The sequence below is a fragment of the Callorhinus ursinus genome, unplaced genomic scaffold, assembly GCF_003265705.2.
Source record: "Callorhinus ursinus isolate GAN/ISIS: 27379988/994484 unplaced genomic scaffold, GSC_fseal_2.0 scaffold9, whole genome shotgun sequence".
In the NCBI taxonomy this organism is placed as follows: Eukaryota; Metazoa; Chordata; class Mammalia; order Carnivora; family Otariidae; genus Callorhinus; species Callorhinus ursinus.
The window spans coordinates 4,738,132-4,763,413 of record NW_027397071.1 but is presented as its reverse complement, the minus strand read 5'-3'; the positions used below and the strand labels follow the sequence as shown (position 1 = coordinate 4,763,413).

The 25,282-nt window shown below is 47.0% G+C and overlaps 1 pseudogene; it reads left to right on the top strand.

Moving 5' to 3' along the window:
- Window positions 1-21,486: 21,486 nt before the first annotated feature.
- On the top strand, window positions 21,487-22,300 carry LOC112824644 (small ribosomal subunit protein eS4, X isoform-like; annotated as a pseudogene).
- Window positions 22,301-25,282: the final 2,982 nt, after the last annotated feature.

Sequence of the window (25,282 nt, the reverse complement as noted above, 5' to 3'; positions counted from 1 at the left end):
ACCCAAAGAATACAAAGATACTAATTCAAAGGGATACATGTACCCCGATCTTTAGAGCAGCATTATTTATGACAGCCAAATTATGGAAAACAGCCCAAGTATCCACTGATTGATGAATGGATGAAGAAGATGAGGTATATATATAGAATATGCAGTATCACTCAGCCATAAAAAGAAAAAAATCTTGTCACTTGCAATGATGTGGATGGAGCTAGAGAGTATTATGCTAAGCGAAATAAGTCAGTCAGAGGAAGACAAACATCTTATGATTTCACTCATATGTGGAATTTAAAAAACAAAACAACAATCACAGGGAAAAAAGAGAGAGAGAGAGAGAGAGACAAACCAAGAAACAGACTTTTAACTCTAGGCAACACACTAATGGTTCCAGAGGAGAGGGGGGTGGGGGATGGGTGAAGTAGGTGAAGGGGATTAAGGAGGGCACTTGTCATGATGAACAGCCGGTGATGTAAAAAAGTGTTGAATCACTGAATTGTGCCCCTGAAGCTGATATTACACTGTATTTTAACTAACTGGAATTTGAATAAAAACTTAAAAAAAAGAAAAGCCAGTGATGAACTTTATTATTTTTTAAAACACACTGATCATATTCTATGAATATAAAACCCACACATTGTTCATTTGGAACACACAGAAAAACACAAAGTAGAAAATAAAAGTCACCTTTAATCCCACTGCCTGAAGACAATAGGTAATCACTGTTAACCTTGGAATATAGCAGTCTTGGCATGTAAGTTTTCCAACCCCTGATAAATATTTGTATGATAATTGTAGCATAATTGGAATGATCACCCTATACATACTGCTTTGTCAATCAGCACTCAAGAAACATAGAGTGTCACATGGTGGTTTTGTTCCGGGGTTTGCAGGAAGAGGTGAACATTGGTGAGGCGACAGGAGCCTGGAGGGCTGGGTTGGGGGACGGAGAGAAGCCCATTATGTTCCAGGAAGACGGGTGTGTCTGGGCCATGGGTGTAGGGTCCCACTTTGGAAGGATGCTTGTGAGCCACCTGTGAGCTCCCTGAAGCGTTCTCCAGGGAACAGATTAGAGGCAACACCTTTTCCTCCGCTGCAGGCCTTCGCCACAAAAACCCAGCTGCCTGTGCAGCTCCTCATGGGGGAGATTGTCTGTGGGCCTCTCTTCCGCCCTCCCTAGGGCCTAATGCCGGCCTGAGAGGATGGGCAGGTTGTATACCCCGGCCTACCCTACCTGTTACAGTACCTCTCTGATTTTGTATCAGGCACGGCGACAAGTACTTTTTATATGTGTCACTTTAATTAATCCAACCTACACTTCTCTGAGGTAGGTCACATCAGTCCTCTGACGCTCAGCAGCCGGTAGTGACAGAGCCGGTGGAACTCAAGTATGTCAGACCCCAACCTCCATGTGTTTAACCTCTTCTGCACATGGCCTGTGTCCCCTGAGACACTCTTGTCATCCTGGTCTGATGGCTGCAGGAGTTCACGTTCTCCATCTGACTCTGGGATTGGGCCTGCCCAGGTACACCCCCAGGTTACCCGGGAGGCCGAAGCAGCCCTAAAGCTGGGGGTACTGAAGTCATGCAAATAATGGGTAGGTGCTTGGAAGGCAGCTAGTCCAAGGCCAGAAACCCAGGCTGATGGACTACCACGCAGGTCCAGCAGGGAGAGAAGGCTGGGTTGGGGAGGCAGGACTACCTCCCGTTTAAAGAGCAGGGCTGAAAGGCTGAATCCTCACACCCATCGGGGCCTCGGCCACAGCTGGATCAGGTGGGAGTAAGGTCCCCAAAGCTAACTGGGAAAGTCCCCAGGATGCTCTGTCGCTCAGGCAGCGTTCCCAGGGAGGCCGCCCCTGCTGCTGCCCCCTTCCCTCCATTCATGGAAAAGTACAGACTGCCAGGCCTCCATGCAAATGCTTCGCTACCCTCCGCACTCACAATGGCAAGCACTGACTCGTTTGTCCTTGGTCCAGGGCTGGAGGAAAATAGTTTCCCAAAAAAGCAGCTTAAAAAAAATGTGGAAAAAAAATCCACACCCCAAGTGTCTGCAGAGTGGGGGCGGGAAGTCCTCTAGACGGGCTTGCAGCCGGAGAGGAGATTCTGCGGTCCTCTTGCGAAGAGGCCGGGAAGGAATATGAAACCCTATCGCTCCCTGGGGGGAGGAGACAGGCACCCTGTGCCTTTCACTTTCTGCTTGTTCTTGGAGGCATTGGGGACTCACGCCGGGAAGTCGTGGCCTCCTGAGAGGCTGCCTCAGATGGCAGGGGTTCAGTGAGTCAGGATCCCTGGTCCGATCCCCAGATACTCAGGGGGACCTGGAGCATGCATCTGTTTTCTCAAGGATGCTGCCGCTACCTTGGCCTCCCAGGGCTAACCTACTCTCTGTGACCTCTTCCTCACTTCCTACCTTAGGTAATGATTCACAGTTTACACATGACCTCATTTGACACTTGCTGTCAACGGGGAGGTGGGGTGTTGAAGGTAGACACTACTGGGTCTATTGTACAAAACAGGGGCTCAGGGTCTGGAGGGGAGGTGTCTGCTTAGGGCCACATAGACCTCAGTCTCCCGTGAGTCCAGCATCCCTTCTGCTAGGTTGTGGGCTGCCCCTCAGTCTTTTGACTCAGATACCCCATGGGACCCTGCTGCATTATTTCAGAGGTGGGAGGTGCTGAGGACTGAAGGCTCTGGAGTCAGGAGCCTGACCTTTGTGGCACTGTGCCTGGCCCCTAGGTGGCTTCTTGATTGTGTGAAAGAATGAGTGTATGCCCTTGGGCAAGTTGCCTTAATCTTTCTGTGCCTCAGTTTCTTTATCTGCACAATGCAAGCGTAGAGTTGGAGCATCTCTGAAGTCTGAGCCCCTTTCCATTCTCAGGCTTTGAGGGGTGAACCTTTCTGATCAAACCCAGATTTGCTAGCTCCTGCCAATGCAGCCATCACCCCTGCGGTCCATTCACACTCTGCTGGGACCCTTCCTGATCCCTACCTGCCCCGGTGAGGTAGGCTGAGCACAGAGCTGGAGGCCTGAGGTCTATTTTTACCTCTGCATCTCCCTCTGCAAGTGTTGGATCCTCCTGCATGACCCAGGCGTGGGTCATCTGGATTCAATGATTCAGGGGGGTGTATTTCCTTTTTCTGGTCTTAGATGGCTGGCTCCTTGACCGGACTAATGGTACGGGACACAGAAAAGGCAAGCGGGGGGCTCCTACAAGCATCAGGGGGCTAAGTTCATGAAGCACGTGGGTGTGCTCGAGGGGGTCCAAGGGCTGGATTTTCACACCCCGTGAGCGGCTGAGCACTGTGTGGAGATTCTATCAACGTGGCTCCTCCACGCCTGGCCTGCCCTGCGCTGGTGGCGTGGCTGGTGTGGGGAGAGCATGGGGATGCTGACTTGGGGAAGGGTGGGGCTGCATCTCTGTCAGGGCTGGAATGGCCTACTTCTGTGTGTGCAGAGATGGTGGAGACGGGTGGAGGGTGGCTTGTGGCTCCAAGCTTCCCCAGCCTAGCCACCATGTTGGAAATCCAGTTTATTGAATTTACAGTAAAGGTTTTATGGGGCTTTCCTGGAAGCTTCTCATTATGGAAACTCTTGTGCTGGCAGTTTGGTGACTGGTGTCTGGTTTGTTTGGGAGAGGTTGAGTCAGGTCCTGCCTTGATGGAAAGTTCCTCTGCCTGGGTCAATTGAGGGGAGCAGGCTGGGGGCCTGAGTGGGTCTGCCAGATTCTGGGAGAGGACCAGCCATCCTGCAGCTTGGTCCCGAACGGGTCCCCACTTGTTTCTTATCTGACCATTCTTTGTGGGTTCCAGATACCTTTTTGGGGGAAGCTGTGGCCAAAAAAAAAAAAAAGTAATCCCAGTTATTAAAGCCATTTTCATTATTTTCCACATGGTTGAAAAGTAGGAGGTGCCAGTTGACTGAGCAAAAACAAGCCAACTCCATGAAAATGGATTTGCTGATTATAAACATCAGGCACACGCAACACACATGACCGCGGCTGGATGGAGAGTCCTTGGGCCTCAGCATGAAGTGCCTACAGCTGCCCCTTAGAAGCTCCTTTGTCTGGCTTTTCCAACTTCCTTTTGGACTCTCAGTCTGCACCCTCCTCACCACTGGGCTCACCTGCCTACCCCAAGACACCCGATTTCATGGGGAGAAGAGCAGGGCTTTGGCCTTAGGATCTTTGAAAAGGCCCCAAAGCCCAGTTTATGAATGTGGGTGTCTCACCAAGGCCCGAAGCGACGTGACTTGATTCACAAGTCACTAACCTTCCTTTGGCTGCTGGGGAGATGATTAGATCCTGCAGCGCTGGGTCACTAGTCCTTTCCTGGGTGGTTTTGTTTGTTTTTGTTTAAGTGTTTAGATCACCGGTGTTCTCTGTCTTTAAAACAAGGGCCGTTCATAAAACAGAACGCACTGCTTGGGATCTGAATGGCAGTCGTGAAAATCAGGTTGTTCAGGTTCCTCTGGGGACTGAGGCAGGTCCCTTTGTACAGGATGTGGAGGGAGACTGCCGCAGGGTCACTTCCCCAGGGGGCAATGTGGCCCCTTGGCCATGCTGGTGGACGGCCATGTTTCTAAGGGTCCCAGGTGTCCACAAGCACGGTCCGTACCACCCCAGGGCGTAGCAAGCCACCTGTCGCCAGGTTTGCATGGACTGCTCCAAAGGGCGGTTGGCCCGGAAAATCTCTGAGCTTCCTGGAGTGGACAGGTCCCATCTTTGCCGTCCGACAGCCCTGGGTTCAAGCCTCAATTCTCCCACATGCTCGGTTTCCTTCTCTGCAGAAGAGAAGATAACGATCTCAAGGCTGCACTGGGGCATGGCACACGGGCACCTGAACCCGGGATGGTGGCTTGCTATGACACCCCCCTCTTCCTTTTAAGTCAACTGTATGCTCAGAGCATGGGTGTTTTAAATAAACCACCACTTAGCTTCATTTGATACAAGATCTACACACACACACCCACGAGTATTTGGGTCTTGTTTTGATTTCTCCCCACCGCCTGTGTTTCCCACACGTATGTATGGGTGAGTGTGTCTGTCCTTGATGGCAGAGCGGGAGGGACTCGGGGCCGCACGGGGCACAAATCTGGCCTTGCAGCGAGAACGCCATAGCCGACACTGACAGCACCCATCTTATGTTTGTGATTGCCTCTGACTTTCACAGTACCCCTCGGAGGCAGGAAGGACTGCTGAGGTGAACGGTACTGCTGATGAGAGACAAGAGCTCACAGCTGGCGTAGCAGCAGGCGCAGACCCAGAGCACAGGCCCAGCTTGCGGGCAACGCTCAAGACTCCCCAGGATGGCCCTCTCTCTGCCTCCCCCCAATCCCCTGCTCCCCAAGATGTTCTTTTCTTAATGTCTTGGGCTCCTTTCTTTCTGGACTTGGCTTGAGTCCCAGTAACCAACTGAGGCGGCTAATTTTCCACGTGGGCTCTGAGTATGACCTAAAAGACAAGGAAGCCCTTTCCTCGGACCCTGTAGGCTTGGGTGTCCGGGGTAGCCAAGGACTTAGCTGCCTGCAGACTAGAGGAACACACCATTTGTCCAGGAAGCTGTAGGCCACCTGGCTTTTGAAAGTCATCTGGTCAGTCTTTTTTTCCTCCCTAAATTAATATGTTCATTCATTCACGCCTCTGGCCTGCATGGCATATTATAGTCAGTGCTTCGTCATATGCAGGAAAGGTAAGATCCTCCCTGGCCTTGAGGATTTTGCAGTCTGGTTGATGAGTCAACTAGACAATGAAGATGGGCAAATGGGAGCACCAGAGAATAATTTAAAGGCTGAGAGAGAGAGAGAGAGAGAGAGAGAGAGAGAAACCATGGCAAAACCAGGATTTCAATCCTGGCCCAGTGTGGGGAGTGGGGATTGGGCTGAGGGGCTGCCGTGGAGTCTCAGGTGAGAAGGACACAGGGCCTGGCTGTGGGTCACCTGTGGGTCTGAGCACACTGGATGTGCCTGTCACTGTCGCCCCGCCGGCCTCCCACTCGCAGCCGCTTGCTCTGGGAAACAGCCCAAGGCTTTCATTTTTGCACAAGGCTGCCCGGATTGGACAGAGCATCTGCCCTAGGTGCAACTCTCCCCTAGGCCTCCCCATGACTTGGTTTGTCTGAAAAGATGAGCCAGGCCCGGTGAGATTCCCCTCTAACTGCTCTGAACCAGAAGAATGAGCTAGCCATGGAAGCTGAAGCTGTGAGATTACGACGTGGGACGGGAGGGTGGCCGGGATGGACATGGGCAAGATGCTCTGAGAAGCAGAAGCTGTGAGGTGGGGAGAAGCTGCATACAGAGGCAGCCAGAGAGCCACTCAGAGGTGGGAAACGAGAGGAAGGCACCGAAGGAAGCCAAATCACGTTCGTGGTGGCCCATTAGCTGGAAGATGTACAAACTCTGCTGCGGATCTGGGACATACCCCCAGGGGCTGCCCCTCCCCTGATACCAGGCTCCTTGGCTTTCCTGGGTTCTTGCATCCATGTACCCGTCAAGAAACCCCCATGAAGAGAGGAAGCATTGATCAGTTTCAGTCTCATGCATACAACAGATTAACTTCCTAGAAACCTGGGGGATGAAGGTCAGGGGACGTCCACACGTGCACACACGAACACACATACTCATGCATGCACACACGTGCATCTCTCAATTTAAATGCATTTACAGACTTGGTTGCGATACGGACTTTCTATAAGCGTGGAGCAGCAGGGCTGTGATGGGGTGGACGGGATGGGCAAAGGAAAGCAAAGCTCCCCTCCCGGATAGTCCATTTGTTCAATGGGTCATGGCAGTAGAAACTGCTAGTTTTAGTTTCTTTCATGATGTAGATGTCATTTAAAGTCAAACTGTTTCCTAATTCTGGTGCCCAGAAAGTGATTTGTTGAGGAGTGCTAATGCTGTTCTCTGTGTCCGAAGTGGGCAGTGTGATGCTGTCCCGGAGCAGGGGACATGTGGCCAGTGAGCAGTGTTTCTCTCAGCTGTCCCGAGACCCTCCACTGAGGTGGATTCCTCCTCACTTCAAATACGTTTCACATGTGTCATCTCCACATACCCTTTCGGCCTTAGAGGTTTGTGTTTGTGTTGGTGGTGTATTGCTTTCTTTGTTTCCCTGAACCCTGGGGCTGGAGTCAGGAGTTCCTGCTTGGGCACTCTGTGCTGTGGGACCTTTGGCAAGCTGTGAGCATCTCCGAACCTCTGTTTCCCCATCTGTAAAATGGGAACAATGACATCTGAGGATTGATATTATGCTCTTCTTGTAAGGATTTTGCTTTATGGTTTTTACTGGTTCTATCACCACCCCAACCCCAACCAAATTAGCATACCGATGGGCAGATAGGGGCGGCTCAATCAATACTTATTGAATGTGATCACTGTTGTGGCCATCTTCGCAAATTGCTTAATAATGCCCGTCTGGTGCTGCACAGAGAGCTCACCCTCCCTGCCACGCTGACGGATGAGTATGGACACACACATGCTCATGGGAAGGCAGAAAGTTTCGTAACGTGCCAGTGGAGAATAAACATCAGTTACACATAAAGGTTAAGTGCATTCTGGTGGTTAGAAAAAGTGATGAATGAATAATTGAGGTAAGAAAGCAGCTTGCAGGAACAGCTTTAAGATGCAGATTGAAGTGGGGTGGGGCAGGGGCAACTGCTTCTGTGATTAATCCAAGAAGACCTTGCAGAGGAAGTGGGCTTTCAGGAGCAGCTAGATTGGAGAACGAGATAGGCTTGGCAAAGAGGTGGCCAGGGAACATTCCAGGCCCATGAGTGTTGTTCCTGCAGGCCTGAGGTGCTGAGGTGCCCTTAGAGTGGTTCACTTCTTTGGACCGCTTGGAGTGGCTAGAGGTGTATGTGTGTGTGTGCGTGTGTACGTGCGTGTGTGTGTGTGTATGTGCACACGTGTGTGCGCGCACGTGTGTGCATGTGCGCGCGTGTGTACGTGCGTGCGTGTGTATGTGCACACGTGTGTGTATGTGCGTGCGTGTGTGCGTGTGTACGTGCGCGCGTGCGTGTGTGCGTGTGTACGTGAGCGCGTGCGTGTGTGTATGTGCACACGTGGGTGTGTGTGTATGTGCACGTGTGTGTGTGTGTGTGTGTGTGTGTGTGTGTAGATGGTAGAGAAGGAGGGCAGTGAGATGGTGAGGTAGGAGAAGAAAGTATGATGAGTGATGAAGAAAGTGTGAGGGTGTTAAACTCGAGGCATGAGATATATCTGAGGAACCCCATCAAGAGCGTTATGTCCAATAGGGCTGTCCCAGCTTCCGTGTCTGGATTCAGAACTTGGACTTGGGGTGAGATTGAAATCAGAAGTAGGGATAAGGTTGGGGTAAGGGCAGAGTAAAGGACCCAGATTCCAAGATCCATAGGATGATTTATAGATCTTACTAGAGTTTGGCCGAGACTGACCAGTTGGCCTACCACCTTTCCTTTTGAAAGTTTACCACTGAAATGGAGCTGTTATTTCCTTGCTGCTCCTTGTGGAGAACCGTCATCAACCCCCCCCCCCCCCTCAGACCGCAGAAAGGTGATCAGGCAGCCATTGTGACATTGGCTTGTGCTTCTGGATATGCATATCCTCTGGAAGTTGGGAGGGGGACTGGCCTTCCCTCTGTCCAAGCCAACAATCCAGACATGATCTCGTCTGGGCCACTCCCTGGAGGGAAGCGGGAGGCATAGACGGTTTCATCCCATTTCCAGATGGAGAAACTGAGGAATGAAAGGAGCTGAATAAGGATGAGACGATGAACTTGCTGCGGAGCGGAGAAAAAATTGGGCTCCTGCTCAGAGTGGCTACCATCCAGTAGAGTCAGTGTGTGTACGTGCACGTGTGTTCCTCTCTAGTCCTCCTACATCTTCAAGGACACTGGGGATGACATAGTTTAAAAACAGACCCTGGTTCCTAAGAAAGAATGTGTGGCATTTGGAGAATTACATAATCTTTATAAATTTGATGTCCTCATCTGTAAATAGGGAATAATGATAATACTTACTTCGTACCACTGCTGTGATGGGCCACTGAGGTTGCTAATGGATCTAAATCTCAGAACCCAATTTCTGACCCCTAATTGGACGTGTGAGCCACCTGACGACAATGCCCACTTGGTGGAGATTTGTCCACGTGAGCTGAGCCCACTCTCTGTTACCCTGTTCAGGGGTAGGAGCCATGACCTGGTCAGCCTAGACACTGGCTAATCCAATGTGGGTCTGTATTCTGTTAGATTTATTTTCCTAATTGTTTTATCAAAGTGGGGGAGGGAGCTAGCTTTGAGTGCCTACTATGCGCTGGGCAATTTTCTAGGTGCTCCCCGTAAAGGATTTTATCGAATTCTTACAGTCCCGTAAGGAGTGTTATCAAACCAAAGGTTTGCCTCCTCTAGAAGATATTGTACCTGGGTAGTGCTGGAAGCTGAGTGGAAGAAGGAAAAAGATATTTTCAGAATCCAAGTTGAAGAGTGTGTGTAAAGAAGGAAGAAGGAAAAAGATATTTTCAGAATCCAAGTTGAAGAGTGTGTGTAATGACCACAGGTATTTGGTTTTTAATACCGGTTTAATACCACAGGTATTCTTCAACCCATGGCAAGACACATAGTCCTGGTGGTCACTGGACAAGATTGATCACAGGCTTCTTGAAGCTCTCTTCCATGGCTTCAGTCCTTTCTGGTTCTCCTTCCACTTCAGTCGTTCCTGTTGGTCTCCCTGGGGGGCAACTTTTCTTCTGCCAGCTTCTTACAAATGAACTTTCCCTAAGGGTCTGTCCTCAGCTCTCTCCTCTCTTCATATAGACTGTGCACCTTGAGACAGTTTCCCTTCTAGTGCCACAGATTATTCCCAACCCGCAAATCAGTTCCCAGAGCTCCAGACTGAATAGTCAATGAACAGCCGCCTTCCAGAGTTTTCCTCAGGGTTGTCCCTCAGGCACATCCAATTCTACCTGTTCAGAACTGAACTCACCTTCTCGCATGCTGATCGGCTCCTTCTTTTTGTTTCTGGTTTGACAGGTGACATTGCTGTCATGCTAACCTGTGTCCTTTACCCTCTGCACCCCGTCCACAACCAAGGCCTGTAGACCTTCCCTCCTTCACATCTCCTCCTCTGTGCCTTCGACATCTTCGGTTTAGGCCCTTGGTTTTTCCTTGCGCTTCAACTTCCGCCCCCTTTATCAGAGAAATCCTTTTAAATCTGTAAAATTGATTTATGTCTCTCTGGCTTCTATCACCTTTGGGATGAAGGCCAAACCCTCCTTTATCTGACCTGATTTTCCCCTCTCCAGCTTCTTCTCTGGCCGTGGCCCCCACCTTCTCTTTCTCGCAGATGGGACTAGAACACCTCCAGTCTGGGCTGTTCTGTCTAGACGGCCTGTTTTCCACTTCTCTGTCTGGCACATATCTCATCCAGAGGGTCACCCGTCTCGGGAAGACCTTCCTGTGCCACCACTTCCGCTTCTGCGAGGCCAGGGCCCTTCTCTCTCTCTCTCTCTCTCTCTCTCTCTCTCTCTCTCACACACACACACACACACACACACACACACACACACACAGCTACCACGATAGCCCGGCCTCCCCAGCTAGCCTGAAACCCTCTTGAGGGAGTGATGATGTCTCAGTCGCTTGTCTATGGTGGTGGTGAGCATTCCAGTGGGGATCTCAGCAGTATCTGTGGAATGCGCGCCCAGAGAAGGTGATGGATGAATAGACCCCAGCCGCTCTGCGCAGACCTGAGGATGGCGAGTGCTTGTTGCTCCCGCTAGAGGGCACTGTCGCCGTGTGCTTCGCTGGGCGCCCGGCATAGGCGGGCTCCTTAGCTTCTCAAGGCGAGCTCCAGGGGCGCCATGGGAGCGGTGCCGCCCTTACCAGCCTCCCGTCACTCCCGTTAGATGCATCCTTTGTATTTCTCACTACCCTTCCCTAACCTCATGCCCCCTTGGATGTATACCACAACCCTCAACTGTGGCCGACTCACACCTGTCCTTCCTTCCTTTAGTGGTAGCCAATAACATCTGAAATCACTCTGGCTAAGACACTAATTGTCGCAAGTTTGAGGGTGTCATCCTCCTATCGACGTGGTGCCATCTTAACAATCGCTTTCAATGCCTTTGAGTCACATGCTATGTGCCCAGGCAGTGGGCATGGCTTGGTGGGAGGGGTGGGGATGCCCTCAGAGCCCCTCCATTCACACACAGGGTGGCGGGCCTGTGAGTGCTCAGTCCCCCTTGACGTGCTAAGGCGCACATCCATCAGCCTACCACCCACAACTGGCCTTCCCTGCGGAGAGCAGTGCCCACCTCTGAAAGCTGGTGGCCAGCTTTGGACTGGGCAGTACTTTCAATTTGTAGAGAATGTCGAAAAAGCAATGCATTCTTTAGCTTCATTAATAGAGTTTCTTCTTCATGGAAAGTTCTGCAGCGCTCTGTGTTGTGAAACCAGACTTGAACTATTGTGTTCAGTCATGGGCACGTCTTTTTAAAGACAACGGCAATTATCCCAGGACAGTATCAAGTATCGAAAGGAGGGTAATCAGAATGGTTGTGCCATCTGGGGATCCGATGAAACACTGGGGGCTGTGTAGACAGAAGAAGAGAAGATGAAGGGAACCTGTGAGAGCTTCCTGTTGTGTTCCTGCTTCTGCTTCCACCACCATATAAGAGAGGAATAGAAGATATCAGGGCTTTCAAAATCAAGGAAACTTCTGGGCCTTCTTTTGTAGTGCAGAATCTGGGGAGTGGGTTAAGAGAGAAAACAACAGAAAGTAAAAGAGCTAGAGAGGCTAAGATTATCCCCGAGAGTCGCACAGTCAGGGGGCAGGTGGTGGGTGGGGGCACTGCGCAAGAAGCTGCAGTCCACTGGCAGGCTTTTTGGGAATGGTTAAAAGGAAGAGTTTTGGGGGTCTCTGCACTGAGTAGGAGATCAAAACAGAGTTACGTAGAAAGCGGATTGTGAGACCTTGTTTGTAGTTGATGACTCGATGGCTTTTTGATGATCTCTGAGAAATTCCAGGCCCTTTTGAATCGCATCTTCACCTCTTCTTGGTCGTGAGACTGTTTCTCTGGAATGAGATGTTACCGCAACGGGAGCACAGGAAACTCCGGGATTGTATGCGCGAGGCGAGGAAGCATGTTCTGATAACCAGTCCAGAATAGGCTAGGCTCCCCCAGGACGTGGTGCGACCGCCGAATCTGGATGAGCAGCACTCCAGGGTGCTGGGGAGAGGTGTTCTGCTCTGGGAGGAGGGTTGCAATAGCTTCTAGGAAATGAAAATGGTATGAAAATGACAGACTGCTGGGCAAGGGTGAGGGGCCCACCTTCTCACCTGTCCTCCCATGGTCTGATGTGCGGTTATGAGAAGTTGGGAATATACAAGATGATGGGCCTCCAAACTCTGCTGGGCAGTTCTCTTCTGGCATCTAACTTAGCTCTGAGGGACGCTGGTTCCCAAAAGACCATCAAAGAATCATCCCGTGTTATTGTGCATACAATCAGAACAGTTAAATAAAATTGCAAATCATCAGCTCTCCTGATGTCTGCTGCAGGCGTTCTATGTATGGGGACAATCCTAGGAGCTAGGGGTACGAGTGTCACTGAGACTCAGTCCTTGTTCTCTCTTTTTAAAATCTTTTAGTTCTTTAAAAAAGTTTCATTATTGAGGTATAGTTGATATGCAATGGAACATTAGTTTCAGGTGCACAAAACAGTGATTTGATAATTCTGTACATTACGTAATGCTCACCACGGTAAGTGTAATTACCATCTGTCACCATACAATGTTATTACAGTATTATTGACTACATTCTCTATGCTGTGCTTTTCCATCTCTATGACTTCTTTCTTTTACAATTGGAAGTTTGAAATTCTTAATTCCTTTCACCTATTTCATCCAGCCCCCCTCCCCTCTGGCCACCACTAGTTTGTTCTTTGTAAGTCTCTTTCTGTTTTTTGTTTGTTTTGTATTCCTCCTATAAGTGAAAACATATGGTATTTGTCTTCCTCAGACTTATTTCACTTAGTATACGATACTCTAGGTTCATCCACGTTGTTGCACATGGCAAGATCTCACTCTTTTTTATGGCTGAGTAGTATTCCATGGTGTGTATGTATGTATATGTAATATCTTCTTTATCCATTCATCTATCGATGGACACTTGGTTGCTTCCATATCTTGGCTATTGTAAATAATGCTACTATGAACATAGGGGTGCATATATTTTTTCAAATTAATGTTTTTGCTTTCTTTGGGTAAACATTCAGTAGTAGAATTTCTGGATCGTATGGTAATTATATATTCAAATTTTTGAGGAACCTCATACTGTCTTCCACAGTGGCTGCACCCATTTATATTCCCACCAACATGTACAAAGTTTCTCTCCATATCCTCATTGACGCTAGTTATTTCTTACCTTTTTGATGCCAGCCATTGTGGCGGGCAAGAGGTGGTATCTCACTGTGGTTTTGATTTGCTTTTTCTCAGAGCCCTTGTTCTTGAGAAGTTCATCTTCTGTAGGGAGAGTCATGTAAGCCAGTGGCTACATCCCGTGTCCCAGGCACGGATAGAAGTATGTACAAGGAGGGATGATGAGTGGAGGCGGGGAGGAGCTTTGCGGAAGAGATCATTCTTTTTTTTTTTTTTTAAAGATTTATATATTTATTTTTTAGAGGGAGAGGGCGGGAGGAGGAGAGACAGAGGGAGAGGGAGGGAGAATCCTCAAGCAGACTCCCACCAGAACGCGAAGCCTGACCTGGGGCTTGATCCACAACCCTGAGATCATGACCTGAGCTGAAATCAAGAGTTGGTGGCTTAACTGAGCCACCCAGACGCCCGTGCTGTGGTCCTTTTTGAGCAAGTTTTAAAGAGTGAACAGGGGTTTACCAAGTGAGCAAGGGTTAGGAAAGGGCATTCCAGACAGATGAAGCCGCATGGGCAAGGAGCAGGTATGTGAGGCCATATCACGTACTAGAAGCATTGAGGCCAGGGAGGCAGAGGCCCGGTCAGAGCTGGAATGTCCAATTATAACGTTTGTGAGATATAAAGGTCTTTCTCTTCCATGATGAGGAATTTTAGCTTTATCCTACCGGGGCTTTGGATCCCAGAAGTACTTTAATCCTATCACTGTTTGGTGAGCAAATGGAAGACGGATTGGAAGGGTGTGATTGCACATATATGGATGTACATGGTCCAGAGGACATTAGTCGAAAAGCTTAGGGGAATGGGGACCTTCCCAGTGGAGAGCCTCACACCTGCTTCTACACCATGCTTCCATGCTCAACTTGTTTCACCTCTCATAAAAAATTTTTTTTTTTTTGCTCAGTTCTCTCATTTGACAGAGAAGGAAACAGGATCAGAGTGGGACAATCCCTTACTCAAGGTCACATAGCTAGGAAATGGCAGATCCTTTGGTTTCTTGGCCCTTAATCCAGTGCTCTCTTCATGATATCATTCTGCCTTCTGAGAAGCTCCAATATGCACAGGGCAAAGTTGGAGCTCTGGAAAATGGTAGGTAAAGCTTTGGCAGCCTGGACACAGTCATCTTTCCTCACCAGGGAGGACTCAGCTCATGGCAGGCCCAGGGACACCTCTGTGCACCATTTAAAAAGCTCCTGTTTCTCTTCTTCCTAAAGAGCCCCTACTCCTTCTTTAAGGTCCACGGTAAACGTCACCTCTCATCTGAAGCAATATGTTGCCTCAATAACCCCTCTGGGCAGGACCAGTGTGGCAGGTTTATAAGCCTCCTGCCCCATGAGTCTTGAAGTTTCTTGAAGGAAGGCATCATTTCCATCAGGTTCCCAGTTGTAGCCCCCGTGCCTAGCATGGTACCTGGCACCGAGTAGATATTGGGAAAATGTCTGTTAAATGACTAAATTGATGAATGTATGAGTCAAGAGTCTGACCCTGAATCCTTTTGTGTGGATCTATTATGAGGTTTTCAGGGCCCTAACAAAGTACATGGTTTTCTAATTTTATAGTGGCCGATGCTGGTCTTTCTTTTTTTAAAGATTTTTATTTATTTATTTGTCAGAGAGAGAGAGCAAGCACAAGCAGGGGGAGCAGCAGAGGGAGAGGGAGAAGCAGGCTTCCCGCGGAGCAGGGAGCCAGATGCAGGGCTCGATCCCAAGACCCTGGGATCATGACCTGAGCTGAAGGCAGACGCTTAACGACTGAGCCACCCAGGCACCCCTGGATGCTGGTGTTTCTAAGTAGAAATGCATTAGAGCTAGAAAGCTTTCTATGTGTTTCTTTTTTTTCTAAAGCAAATTGAAGGTGGTGACTCTGGGTTCATTGTTCCTTTGTAATTCTTCTGTCATATGTTGACCCCAGGAAATTAATTTCCCTTGGACACTGACACTTGCAGCCTGAAAATTGGTGTTTTGTTTTTAGCTGCCAAGAGCTGAAGCTGTTTTTACAGTTTAGATTTCTTTTGGGTCTTTTGGTAAGAAAAATTCTCTTGCCTTTTTTTTTTTTATTAAATTTCTTCCTTTTTCCCTCCCAAATTCCATGCTTGTTTAATCTTGTTTAAACAGATTCATCTTAAGGAAGCCAAAAATGGAACCACTTTGGGGAGGGGGCCAGGGGCCAGCACTCCTGCCCAGCCAGCTTTTCTCTCTTCGAGAAGAGCCTTTCCCATCTGTGCTTTTCTGCCAACTGATTAACACCCTGTGATGAGCACCAGTCTGTGCATCTCCAAGGGGTTAGCTCTTTCTGCGTGGCAACACTTGTTCTTTGTTTCAGGGAGAACTATTTACATTTTTTTTTTTTTTTTTTTACATGTGATTAAAGCTCCAGGAGTGGCAGACTCCTGGGTCTGGTCCAGGCAATGCTGTGAGAGGGTGACCCTGGGGCCTGCGTGGACCCCATGTGAGAGAGCTCTGGGCTCTCTTTTTTTTCTTTTTGAGGGGGGAGGGCTCTCTTTTGAGGAAACAGCAGGATTTGGCCTGGGCAGGATGCCTTTGGTTGTAGGTGTGCAGACACTTTCTCTCACTCTGGCTTCACTTGTCCTTGAGCTTCAGCTCCCTGGGGCCCTCTGGGGGCTGTTTGTGGCTGTCAGGAGCTGGTGGCTCTGGGCAGGAGCTCACAAACCCGCCTTGAAGCCACATGGTGTAAAGCCCTTCCCAGAGCTCAGGGAGGTCTGAGGCCAGAGCAGCCGCGGAATAACAGTCCTTTGGCTGCAGGGAGGGCAAAGGAGTGACATTTGTGGATCACCTTGCAAGTGTGAGGAATTAGGCTAAGGATATTTAAAATGCACATTCATTTATCCTGGTAATAACAGTCACTGATATTTACTGATGCCTGCCTCGCACAGGGGACATTAATACATGGTCACATTTAGTCCTCAGAATGTTCCCCCATCAGTTGCTTACTATTTATTTCCATTTTGCTGATATGGAAACTGAGGCTGGAGAGATCAGGTCAGTGAAGAACTTGCCCAGGGTGGGAATGAGACCAGGCTCAAAATCCCCTTCCGCAAAGTCTTGTCATGGGGTCTATCTTTTTTTTCCAAATGCCATAAAATATGATCTCTTGAATTCCTTCAAATGATCAAGGAGCGATTTCCCCCAGCGAACATGATCGTATTAAGCCACAAACACCAGCGGCCCAGGCCACAAGAAAGCAAACTGCTGAAGGATGCAAGAGTGTTTGTTTCTGAGTTTCTCGTTAATAGTGTCTACTCATTCATTTATTTTGTCTTATACTAGCTCCGGCTAATAGGCAAGTGGTAACAGGCACCAAGGGCGGAACAGAAATTTATGGGAGAAATGCCTACAATTGAGAAAAGTCTCTCTATGTTCACATTTTTTTTAGCGCATCGGGAAAGCTGCTAATGTTTGATATGAACAGTGCAGACATGCTTCCAGAGCACCAGCCTCCACAGAAGCATGGATTCTGAGCAACACTGAGCATGGATGATGGACATGGGTGTGTGTGGGGGACATCTACCCGAAGGGTAGATCTGTTCTTTTGGACTCTGAAATAGCCTACAATTTTACACACAGACAATTCACCTTCCAGATCCCTTTTGTTTAGGTTACTATCAAAATGATTTGAAATGCTCAAGCGCACTGATGGGCCCATGAACTTGGCCCGAGTGTGCTAGAGTAGGGGTGGGGGATGGGAAGGTGCTATTTGCCTGGAATTTTAGGAAACAGTTGGGGATAATGCTGTAAGTGGGCCACTGTCCTCCAGAAATTACCTAGTTGATTATCTTCTTCTTGGAAGGTTCTCCAACAGGCACAGATGCACAGACCATCATTTTCCCCAGCGGGCGAACATCCTCCCCAAGGGAGACAGAGAACACTCTGGTTCATCTTCTTGTCCTCATTCCTTGCTGTGGGCCTGAAGGTTGTGAGCACCACCAGTCCCCACGGTGTTCGGAGCCCTCGCTGCTTTTGCTGCACTGTTAATTTATGCATGAGGGCAGCTCTGTGAACCAAGCTTCACATGGACCTCAGGCCAAGCCCTTCCTTTGGAAGGTAAGGGTGGGGGGAGGCGTGGGTGGGTTGGGTGAGTAAAGAATACCAGGGCTACACCAAGGCCAATGCACTTCTCCAGCTCACCTCTGTTGCCAGTCTCTGCACAGGGACTGGGCTCCAGATGATAAGACACTAATGAAATGATTGGGCTGCACTTTGCACTTGTAAAAAGAACAAATGTTAAATAACAACAACAATGGTAGGAATATGATTTTGATTTGGGGCTGAGGCCTCAGAATTTCAGAGATGGAGCGCATGTGGAATACATTCATAGCTCTGTACAATGCCCCATAAACTGATTGGGTTCAGATGAGAAGCATTTGTCAGCAGAGTTCCCATTCCTGAGTGTGGTGGGGTCTGGACTGGGCTCTTACTGGAGGGGCTGCCTTAGGAGACGAGATGCTATTGTTAGCTGCGGTGGTGGGAAGCGTTCTGCAGAGAACCCTCCTTATCTTCACGTAAGTGCCAAGCCAAGGAATGATTAAGACGGCTTAGATTGCTCATTTCACTCTGGTACACAGCAGGTGTGGTGGATCAACCAGAAAAATGCTAAGCACACAGGAGGACACCTCCTCAAATCGTTTTCTTTGAGAGTTTCAGATTTCATGTTCTTTCTCATGAGACCCAGTAACAGGACAATGTTGGTGAAGGTTTTACAGGTTTGGGTATAAATTCCAACATACTGATGGTTGTTGGTGGTACACTGTGGTGCTGTTGGGGTTCCGTGTACAAAGTCACTGACCTTCCAGTATTTGGGCCGGGCACCCTTTTCATGATAAGATAAACCACCATATAGTCATGTGGTTCTGGAAAAGAGGAAGCTGAAGGTTTTCCCAGAGGGCTGTGTCCCTGAAGCTTCCTGCTCCTCTGTGGTTTGGCTTCCCCACTTGGGTGGCCTTAATGGTCTGCTGTTTTCATCCAATTTCCTTGCTTCTAGTTTGATCATCAGTGCCACCAGTCATGGTTGCATGTTCTAGCGGAAATTTTACAAATATTTAAAATGAGATTGAGTTAGAGGTTTATCAAACAGAGATCTTTGCCACGTTTAGGGAGTAGCTCTAACATATGCAGAGTATTTACAAAGCCAAAGTCTATTTTAAGCAGGTTTCTCCTTTGTGACATAAATCCGTTTTTTAAATTTTGTTTTATAAAACTCGTTCTTTGCTGGAACTTATTAGGGATACGGGTAGATATGAGCCCTTCAAGGAGCCTGGAGGAGAAGGGTGTTGGGAGCAGGGGCCAAGTAAGGGGACAACAGTGGGAGGGTGGGCAACTAAAGGAGGGGAGATGGTACACATGGGCGGTGTGGCAACCATCAACATCATCAGAATATACTTACCATGAAGTGCCTGTGTATACCACTAATGGAAACACTGGGACTGACATGCCCAAATCTAGGAAAAGAGGCAGGTAAGCTAGTGGTTCTCATCAAAACCAGGAGGCCTTCCTGGAGGAGATGGGGCTTTTGGAATGATGGGTAAAAAGAATGATGGCTGGACCAACTGGCAAGGGCTGGCCTTGCTTTTGGGGTAGCCTGCATGGGCTGCAGGTCTTTCCTATTCACTTTGTCTATTTTTGCTATCTTTGTCAGTCCTTGATCTAGTTCAAATATTTCAAAGCAGTAGGAGAATTTTAGCAGAGAGTTGGGCTAACTTCTAGAAAGGCAAGCTCTGCTTCCACCATTTAAACCATCTTCTCTCTAGACTCTGACCTTGATTCCTGCCTGAGTCCCACTTATGCATTTCGCCCTGCTTGTGGGACTTCTCCAAATGCGTGCTCAGTCGGTACCTCACATTCGAAATGTGTAAAATATAATTTCTTATCATTCTTCTCTTTTTCTTCTCTCCTGAATCCAATTTTACTCTGAAATGAATTCTACGTTTTTATGATTTTTATTCCTATTATGACCACCACAATCTTTTTTTAGGACCAAATTACATCATGACCAAGTGCATTAGCATGGTTATATTTCTCATCCCTGTCCCCACATTTTCTCTTCTTCCATGTGCTGATGCTAGAATGGCTTCCCATATATAGTCCAGTTTAATAAATGTTGACTAAATGCTTAATATGTGCACAAGGCCTGGCACTTATAGACCCCAAATAAGTGTGACCCGAATTACACCAAATTGAAATACTAATTTTGAGATGCATACAATCTCTTTCAAGAAGACTAGTACAAAGTCATAGGACAGAAATAATTGAGCAAAGGAGAGGAAAATATCAGTATAAAAGAGGAGGATGAAGAAGTTTCTGGGCACTGTGAGATGGTAGACTATATACTGAAGGAAGATCCAGGAGCTGCTCCTAGTCAGTGAGAGACTTGCAATCTAGTACAATACCATACTTCCTAGTTATAGGATCTTGACCAAGTCATTAGCTATCTCTGGGCTTGTGTTTTCTCATTTTCAGGGTGATAGTTAAAAACAAGATCATCACCAAGTCCCTTCTAGGGGACAATTCTTCGATTATTTTGTTGACTTGTGGTCATTTTCCAGCTCTGCCCAAAGGCTTATTAATGGGTCACGACTGGTGATTTAGTTCTGAAATAAGTAACTTGGTACTTTATTTGTAAATATACATCCTAGAGACCATAACAGGCCTGCCAATTTATGTTGAGCCAACAGACAGTCTCATGAGTGACGTCCTCCTGGAGGACTTTAATCTACGTTATTCTTGGTTGGGAATACTACTGATGTTCATAGCTGTCTACCAAAAGAGGTGTGTCTGCAAGTTCCTCAACCTGGTGTAGGTCTTAGCCACCACCCCCTGCTTCTGTAAGAGTTCACCTGACTCTTTACTCTCAAAGCACAAAGTTCCACTACAGTCCTTGCTTGTAATGGTCTGAGTGGTTCTTCAAAGGGCCCAGGCACTACCTTCAGATAAAGCCTGGGACTTTGGATAGTTAAGTTCTCCAAACTGTGTGGAGTCCAGAGGGGCTGCTCTCACCCTCAACACGGGCTTCTGAATCTGTTTCCAGAGTATATATTAACTCAAATGTCAAGAGAGAAATTATGAGGTGAAAACAGCTCCAACTTTAAATATTACCAGCATTTATTTTTTTTTAATTGTCTAATGTCAATTACAGGGCCTATGGCCTAATTTCCCTGGCTTATTAAATGTCAAAATATTAGCTCTGAAGAATAGCACTATGGGCCTGGGAATGAGCTCAGGAAAAATACATCATACATCTTTTAATTCTTCCCAAAGCTGGGAAGGCTTATAATAAATTTGGTCAGACTGACAAGTCTAAGAAAAAATTAATCTGGGTCCAAGGATAAGATTAATAAAAGGAAGTAGTCTGCCATATGCATTCTTTGCTCTTCCAGCCAAGCTAATTTGCTCTCAGCAGCCTCTCTCCCCAGGCAACTTTGTATTCCTTCATCTCTATCAAGGCTTGACTCTTCTTTGTAATGACCTTCACCCTCTCTCCATAGAATTGTGTCATTGGAATCCTCCCAAAATCATTCCTTCTAGAAGTTTTCCATTATCAAGATATCCAATTGGAGGATCACGTAGTTGGGTAATAGTGAGCAAGACTCTTAACTCCTATGCCTCATTATTTTTTTTAATCCTTAAAATGGGAGGGTAGAATATTAACGACCTATCTAGTCACAAGGCTATGGCTCAAGATGTGGGAAACTGCATGCATTTACCTTCTTTGTAAGCACTTGATTGCCGATGCAGATATAGGGAGAAGAGAAAGAGACCCGAGGTTCTATTTGAATAGAAATAAAACAGAGAGAAAACATTTTATCCCTCTTTGCAAAGATGATTTTCATCCTCTTCAGATTAATGTTATTCCCATCCTTCCTTGACATTTATTCTTCTGGCGACAGGGTCATTTTTGATTCTTCTTGCTCCTGTAGGCCCCCTCCCCAAGGGGTCAATCATAGTCATCAAAATCTGATCATCGTTAAGGTTGTCGTAACTTGAATCCTATTATTAGGTTGAACCATATGAAATTGGCTTTTTTTTTTTTTTTTTTTTTTGCTATGTCAAAAAATGGTCTAGCTCTTTTCGTTCCCTGCGCAGCCATGGCTCGTGGTCCCAAGAAGCATCTGAGGCATGTAGCAGCTCCAAAGCATTGGATGCTGGATAAACTGACTGGTGTGTTTGCTCCTCACCCATCTACTGGTCCCCATAAGTTGAGAGAATGTCTCCCTCTCATCATTTTCCTAAGGAACAGACTTAGGTATGCCCTGACAGGAGATGAAGTAAAGAAGATCTGTATGCAGCGTTTTATTAAGATTGATGGCAAGGTCTGAACTGATATAACCTACCCTGCTGGTTTTATGGATGTCATCAGCATTGACAAGACTGGGGAGAATTTCCGTCTGATCTATGACACCAAGGGTCGCTTTGCAGTTCATCGGATAACACCTGAGGAGGCCAAGTATAAGTTGTGCAAAGTGCGAAAGATCTTTGTGGGGACAAAAGGAATCCCTCACCTCGTGACTCATGATGCATGCACCGTCCGCCGTCCTGATCCCTTCATCAAGGTGAATGATACCATTCAGATCGATTTGGAGACTGGAAAGATTACTGATTTCATCAAGTTTGATACTGGTAATCTGTGTATGGTGACTGGGGGTGCCAACCTGGGAAGAATTGGTGTGATCACCAACAGAGAGAGACATCCTGGTTCGTTTGATGTGGTTCACGTGAAAGATGCCAATGGCAACAGCTTTGCCACCCAACTCTCCAACATTTTTGTTATTGGCAAAGGCAACAAACCGTGGATTTCTCTTCCCCGTGGAAAGGGTATCAGCCTCACCATCGCTGAAGAGAGAGACAAGAGACTGACTGCCAAACAGAGCAGCGGGTAAAATGGTCCCTAGGTGACATGATTGGAAGACATTATATATACTTAATTAAAGGTCATACAGCACGATAAAAAAAAATGGTCCAATATTGGCAATTTCGTGTGGTCTTCCTAATACAAGAGCCTTTCCTGAAGCTCTTCCCTCACTTTTTCCACTCTTGTCATCTCTTCTCACCCCCATCATAATTCTCTGACCAACTGACAAATTTCTGCTCTTCTTTCAAGCCTTTGCTCAGGTATGAGCCTTATCTCTGCACTTTACCTGAGGGCTCAGGCTCTTGTGCTTCGTGAATGTCTCTCTGCTCTGTGAGGTCAGGGTGTCAAGTAGGAAAGAGAAGGCACATTCAAGTGGGGAAATTAAGGAGAGCTTAAGGAGGGGACTGTTTTTAAGATATGGTCAGAATGAAGGGAAACCAGAAGGAATGGTGAAGCCACTGGGGCTAGTGACAGCAAGGAGCCCTTGTGTACCCCCAAGCCTGAAGAAGAAAGGGAGGCTGGGGGATGGCTCTAACCCAGTGAGAGCCACAGCAGAGCCTAGGAGAGGCCCACAGTTAGGAGATGTGGTCTTCACTAGAAACACACAGCCACTTCCAACATGTAGGCCTACAGGAGGAAGCCAGGGAATAAATCCCTGGCCTGGTTTTTCTTTCTGTGGAGCCATCTCTGCTTCTGCCTCCCATTTACCAAACCCCATCTGAAACCAGAAGGCAAGGAAAGTGTTGTCTTTACAGATCAGCTTTCCAGGGTGTAGAGCAGGGTGGAAGAGGGGGTCTGCCAAGGTCCGAGATGCTTCTGTGTCAGGAACAGCCTGGAGGAGAGCTGATGACCCTACTGCCAACTTTTGCTCATCATCAATTTCCATTTGCTTCTTGAAGAAGGAGGAGAATCTGGCAGAATCAGACAATTTATCCTTTGTGAAGGAGGAAGAAGCCTGGAGAATGTTTTCAGAGTGGTGATTTACACCCATGATTTTTTGAAAAGTTAGACAATATTTCAAACATAAAACCACACAGTAATGTAAGAGACACCCAATATACCCACCACCAGATTTAAGCGATTGTTAATATTTTCCCATATTTGTTTCAGATTCTTAGATAAAGAAATAAAATATTAGAGATTCAGCTATAGCCATCTTCCCCAAATCCCTTTACCCTCCCATCTCATAAATAACTCCTTTCTTGTCCTTTCTCCTTAATTTTGTTACACCTTCATAAGCAACATGTATTGTCTTGAATGCTTCAATGTATATAAACTGCATCCTACTACAATTTGTTTTTTTTACTCCAGTATATATATATATTTGAGATTTATCCATGTTAATAAATTAGATCTAGTTCATTCACTGTAACAACTGCTCATTGCGTGACCACTCTGTAATTTATTTACCTGTGCCTAGATCGATGGGTATTTAGGTTCTTCCAGGGTTTTTCTTCTCTTTTTTTGTTACTACACATAATGCTACGTTAAATACCTTTGAACCTGTGTGTTGTGCAAGAGCACCTCTGAGATGTATATTTAGAAGTGGAATTGGTGGGTCACTGGAAATGTGCATCTTCGACTTTACTGGCAGTGCTAAATTATCCTCCAGACTGGTTGCACCAGTTTACAGAGTTGTGGAATAGACGGCAGTGGCGTATGAGGATGCTTGTGAGTCCTTCCTTAGTCTGGGCCTGGTGGAACGATGAAGGAATCTGCTTCTGGGTCACTCCCATCATCTGGAACCTGGTTCCAAATAGGGAGAGAGATGAAAGTCAATATTTGCCTGTGACAGCTTGTAATTTTCCTTGCAGGGCCCTTTGGGAGAACAAAGACCGTGTATATGCTCAGGGGTGAGGGGGTTGCTGAGAGAATAGTAGAAACTATTTTCTGAGTGCTTGCTACGTGACAGGCACTTAATCAATTTTAACTTTTTTGTTAAGAAATACAACACATACATACACACACACACACACACATTTTAATACAAAATAAATGTGCTCAGGAAATTATAACAAAGCAAATACCTGTGTAACCTCCACCCCATAAGAAAAAGAACACTGTTAGCATGTCTTTTGTGCCCACTCATCTGTCCGCACACTAGAAACTTCCTGAAAGTTAACCATTGACTTCTAATGCTATAAGTTTAGTTCTGCCTGTTTTGAAGGTTATCTAGCTAGAACTGTACCCTAATTTTTCTTTTATGCTTGGTTTCTTTGGCTCCTTCATGTTGTTAAATGTACCTGGAGTTAGTAAGTTTCATTGCTGTATAATGTTACACTGTACACGTATACTGTAATTTACTTAAACATATTTTCTGTTGATGGACACTTGGATTGCTTTCGGTTTGGGCTATTACAAAGAAAGTTACTATGAACATTCTTTTTTTTTTTTAAAGATTTTATTTATTTATTTGAGAGAGAATGAGAGAGAGAGAGCACATGAGAGGGGGGAGGGTCGGAGGGGGAAGCAGACTCCCCGCCGAGCAGGGAGCCCGATGTGGGACTCGATCCCGGGACTCCAGGATCATGACCTGAGCCGAAGGCAGTCGTTTAACCAACTGAGCCACCCAGGCGCCTGTACTATGAACATTCTTGACTGTGTCTCTTGGGTATATGTCTAGGTTACAGGGTATCAGTGTCTTTATCTTACTACTTAATGTCAAACTATTTTCCAGAGTGGTTATACCAATTTAGGCAACCATCAGCAGTGTATGAGAAATTATGTTGCTCCCAAATTCTTACCAACACTAATTATTTTTACTTCCTTAAATTTTGGCCATGCTGGTGGAAATGTAGAGCTAGCAATCTCACTGTGGTTTTATTTTGCATTTTCTGGATGACTAAAAATTACTGGCCATTTGGGTATTATCCTTTGTAGAGTGCCTGTTCAGATCTCTTTCACATTTTTCTATTGGGCTGTGTATCTTTTTTTCTTTTATTAACACACAGGAATTCTTTATATTTTTTCCTGAATGAGAACCCATTGTCAGTTACATAAATTGCTGACACCTTGTTTTATTTTGTGACTTG